This window comes from Octopus bimaculoides, chromosome 5 (genome assembly GCF_046866305.1).
Source record: "Octopus bimaculoides isolate indiv1 chromosome 5, ASM4686630v1, whole genome shotgun sequence".
Classification (NCBI taxonomy): Eukaryota; Metazoa; Mollusca; class Cephalopoda; order Octopoda; family Octopodidae; genus Octopus; species Octopus bimaculoides.
Window position 1 is genome coordinate 7,862,254 of NC_142932.1, and position 5,577 is coordinate 7,867,830.

At 35.0% G+C, this 5,577-nt stretch overlaps 1 protein-coding gene and 1 pseudogene across 4 annotated transcripts in view; one reads left to right on the forward strand and one right to left on the reverse strand.

Moving 5' to 3' along the window:
* LOC149135412 (uncharacterized) overlaps positions 1 to 179 on the reverse strand; it is a 721-nt pseudogene extending 542 nt beyond the window's left edge.
* The window catches only part of LOC106873828 (uncharacterized), a 147,744-nt gene that overhangs the window by 15,412 nt on the left and 126,755 nt on the right, over positions 1 to 5,577 (forward strand). The window lies entirely within an intron of this gene.

The window sequence follows — 5,577 nt, forward strand, 5'->3', positions numbered from 1 at the left end:
GAGATGTGCTTTGTCCAGCGCAAATCTTTGCTGGCCGTAATGCCCAGATCACGTTCGCAAGAAGACTTCTTGATATCAATGTTTTGGACAGAATTTGTGGACGCTGGGCTTTTCCTCCCAAAATGCATGGTAGTACATTTGTCCAAAGCCAGCTTGAGTTGCCAGTCCATGATCAATTGTTGCACTGTGTCCAGGTTCGACTTCAGGAAAGATCTATAGTGTTCAGGATCTGTCCCTTTTATCTCAAGGTACAGTTTGATGTCATTTGCATATTTCAGCACTGTGGCATTCTTTAAGTTGACATCTATGTCATTAACGTATGCAATAAACAAAAGGGGACCAAGAACAGACCCCTGCAATACACCAGATGACATATCATAGGGCGAAGAACGCTGTCCCAGAACTGTAACTACCTTTTTTCGGCTGGGAATGGACTCCAACCAGTTAAAAAGATCATCTTTCACACCCATTGCAGAGATTTTTGCCATAAGTCTTTTGTGTGGCACAGAATTAAAAGCTTTTGCAAAGTCAAGGTAAACAACATCCACCCATGAGCCACTATCAGTGCCCCGGTTGATGTCTTCAAGAGACTCGATAATTTGATCACAGCAGCTGGAATTAAGGATAAATCTAAATTGCGAGGGTCGGATAAGGCTGTGAGAACTCCAGAAGTTCCATACATACACACACACGCACGCACGCACACACACACACGGACACACACACGGACACACACATACGCACGCACGCACGCACGCACGCACGCACACACCTACATACACACACACATTGTATATGCATATACAATGCATGCGCATTGTTTATTTTTTATTTTGTCGACTCCGCATGTAAGTCTTGAAAGTAGTGAGTAAATTTCATCATGAAGCAGAATTGAGGTACAAAATTCGAACTGAAGAAACCAGATATATAGCACTTAGTGTGTTTGATAATGCTCTAACGGATTTAATGTGCGATGCGACTTGATTCATTCAAAACCTTAACATTCTTGGGTAAATTTATAAATATTTTTCAATAGATGCATAAATGAATGTATGTACAGATAAAAATGAGTCTTGAACTTAGCAATAAAACTGATAATAGATGCTGGTATATTTCTATTTTCTGATTGGTCATTTTATATACTTATGCATACATATGCGTATGTGCATGCGCACGCGCATTGTGTATGTGCGCGTGTGTGACATTGGTATGTATAATGTGTGCAAATGAATTTATGTAGGCATATGAGTGTGCATGTGTATCTGAAGTTATGTATATATGTGTGAAAGTGTATTTATATATAAATATTCCGTTTAATGTGCTTATGCCGGAATATACTTTCTGTACCAGATCTCTTGCCCCCTACATATCTCTTTCATGCTCCGTCCTTTTTCACATTGTGCCACACCTTTCGCTCAAATGACACAATTCTGAATTTGTACCGTAAGTTCAAGTCCCGCCGAGCTCAACTTTCGTCCTTCCGTGACTACTTAAATACAGTGACAGTCAAGTACTGAAGATCGATATGAGTGGACATAGAGTTTCAGGCATCGTACCTGTATTACAAAGAAAAATTATTTTTTACCTTAGCCTACTATAAATGCCAAGTATTCTCTCACTCCCACTACAATAAGAATATATATATTTATAAAATATATACAGTTTCTAAGGTACCATGGCAATAATTTTGAGGGGTTAAGGTTACTCAGTAACTATCGATCCCAATACGTGAATGGTACTTTAATATATGGACAACGGATGAATGAAAACAAAGTTGCCCTGTACAGAATTTGAACTCAGTTACGAACTGGAAGAAATGTTGACATTTTCCTACTCTCTAACAATGTAAATAATGTATATATATATATATATATATATATATTATATAATATATGTGTTTGTGTGTGTGTGTCTGTGTATGTGTGTACATATACAGATATACGAATACACACACGCACACACACACACACACACACACATATATTCATACACAGTGTGGTGTATATATTGTCGTTTAAATTAAACAAAAGTGAAACTAACAATGACATCTCATTGTAACAGAGATATTTACCAAAATTAAATAAAGATATCTTAAAATGCTAAAGAGTAAATTTATTCTATAAAATCACCATGGCTTCAATTACAGGCTCCAGACGATCTCGGAATTTCTTGCAAGTCTTCTGGACGGTCTCCTTGTTAAGTAGGTGAATGTTGCCATAACCTTTGCCTTCACTTTACTTCTTTGGTATTACAAAGAGTTTTGTTTGTCTCTCGCTCAACTGCGCCCCACACAATAATCAAGGAGGTTGCAGTCTGGAGAGTTAGGTGGCCAGATGTTATGGGTATGTGGTCGCAGAAATTGTCTGACAGTCATGACTGGGTTCCCCTGCTTGTATGGCATGGTGCAGAATCCTGTTGCCAGACATAGGTTCTTCCAACAGCCACCTTCTTGACCCAGGGCAGCACTACCTTCTCCAGGCACTTGATGTAGGCCTCCGTGTTGAGTCTGAAGCCGTGCGGGCAGATGAATGGAGGCATAACGTCGTCATCACTAATGATCACTCCAAACACCACGATGTTGACTAGGTTTTGATTTTTATCACTATCGGTACATGTCCTCAGATTGCACTGTCCTCAGATTGCACTGTCCTCAAATTGCACTGTCCTCAGATTGCACTGTCCTCAGATTGCACTGTCCTCAGATTGCACTGTCCTCAGATTGCACTGTCCTCAGATTGCACTGTCCTCAGACTGATAACCAAGCACTCTGAAATGTTTGTATTGGAGCTTCCAGCGCGAATGCCAAGCAGTGCAGTATGACGTTTCCAAATTTCTGGCAGACTGAATTGAGTCATAGTGCTGGTTTTTCTCACAGACGGTGCCCAACTGAACCTACTGTACTGTGTAGTTGACAAATAAAAGATATTGTGTATGCATTGTATATGTGTATGTATATGTGTGTGTGCGTGCGTGCGTGTATGTGTACGTGCGTGCGTGCGTGTATGTGTATGTATGTATGTATACACGAGTAAGCACATAATATGCAAAACAAGGGGCAAAAATAGTACTCGAACACCTAAGATAAAGTAATATGCTTTTATTAAAGCATGCAAAATCTTCACAAAACTGTTACTCAGAGTTTCACCTTCCAGTTCGTCGGACACATGCGTTTTGAACGACTGAACTTGAAGTAGATGAAGTTATAGTAGTACGTAAACATCAGGCTAAAAATATTTGCACACTGTTATTAATAGGATGTTTAAGGAGGTGAGCTGGCAAAATCGTTAACACGTCGGGCAGAATGCTCGTCTTTACGTTCTGAGTTCAAATTTCGCCTAGGTCCACTTTGCCTTTCATCCTTTCAGGGTCGATTAAATAACTACTAGTTGAGCAGCGTGGCTGGAGTCGATCTAATCGACTTAGCCCATCCCGTCAAATTGATGGATTTGTGCCAAAATTTGAAACCGCTATTTATAGAACGTTTGTCGTGATTACGCTAGAAGTGGATTCAAACTCAATACCTACACGCTAACATTTATAGCTTTATCTACATCGAGTCCAACTTTTAACGAGAGTGTATGCGTGCATAAATTAATACACCTTTGGCAGACATTTCAATTTATATTCGAAAGTTTTACACACGTGATAGTTTAGCTTTTATATATTGTTAACACTATTGTTTGTTGTTGGTGTTTTTTTTTATTTTAGTTTACTGCTAATTACTGGTTTGTTTATTAATTTTTGACTGTCTTTGACTTTCCATTATATATAAAAAAGAAACAATTCTTCTGGTAAGACTTTCATGTTGGCGGTTATTTAATTTCGAAATATACATGTGTAAGTGTGTATGTATCTATGTATATTTGTATGTGCTTTGTGTAAGTTTGTATACACACACACACACACACACACACACACACACACACACATATATATATATATATATATATATATATATATATATATATATATATATATATATACATGTATGTGTATGCATGAATCTAAATATGAATATATATATATATACACGCACACACGCACACACACACACACACACACACACACACACACACACACACACACATATATATATATATATATTTATATTAGTAAGTTACAATATACAGATCTCTATAGTTAAATAGGAAAAATAGGTATATAGACAGATAGATAAAAAGATAAGAAGAATGATACACACCAATACTCATAAACACACACAAAACACACACATGTATGTGCCGTGTAAGTGCTTACAAATGCATATGTATGAATATAAATACACCTATGTATATATGTGTGTGTGTGTGCGTATGTGTGTATACATGTATATGTGTATATATTTATATATATATGTGTGTGTATATACGTATATATATATATATATATATATATATATATATGTGTGTGTGTGTGTGTGTGTGTGTATACATATATATATATATGTGTGTGTGTGTGTGTGTGTGTATGTATGTATGGATGTGTGTATATGTATATATGTTCCTTTATTGCTGCTTCCTAAACATAATCACTTGCCTTCGGTATGTATACACCCACTTCACAAACAATTTCTTTAAAACAAGTTTTCTCTACTAGTTACCATAATTTGGTGTTTATTGACTTAGATAATCAGAAACTCTATCTTATATTTTTCTTTCGTCTTCTCCAAGGTTACATTTATATATTTATTCATTTCTTACTACTACTACTACTACTAATAATAATAATAATAATAATAATAATAATAATAATAATAACAATAATAATAATAATAATAATATTGCCATCATTATCACATCATCGATATCATCATCATCATCATCATCATCATTAATACCAGTATTATTACTGCTGTTCTTATTTAGTTCGGTTTGTTTCTTTTTTGTTCTTTTTTTTTTTTTGCTTTTGTTGTAGCTATTGTTATTTTCACTGGTATTTATCTTGTTTGTCTTTCTTTGCAAATTCAATTTCTTATCTGTTCGTCTTCATATTAATTTCTTTCCATACCATTTCATACAACGAAGCTAATGACTTTACAGCAATACTTTCCTGTTTCAAGTTTACATTAAACACATACACACACACACACACACATAGACACACACACACACACACATATAGAGAGTGTTATATATATATATATATATATATATACATATATGTATATCCTCACTATATTTCCACCTACTGAATTTTACTTTTCTAATAATCTTTTTCCACCCTTTCTCTCCAATTACTCTCGCGTAATTATTTATTTTTGTAAGAATATATGTATATATATATATATATATATATATATATATATATATATATATATATATATATATATATATACCTCTGCGTGTATGTAGACCAATATTCGTTCATATCTACATATGTATATATATATTCTTTAATCTTCTACTACTATTATGTATTCCCCTGCGTATATGTACGACCAATATTAGTGCATATTTAAGTATATATATATATATATATATATATACATACTTAGATATGCACTAATATTGGTCGTACATACACTCAGAGGTATATATATTCCTACAAGAATGAATAATTACGCGAGAGTAACTGGGG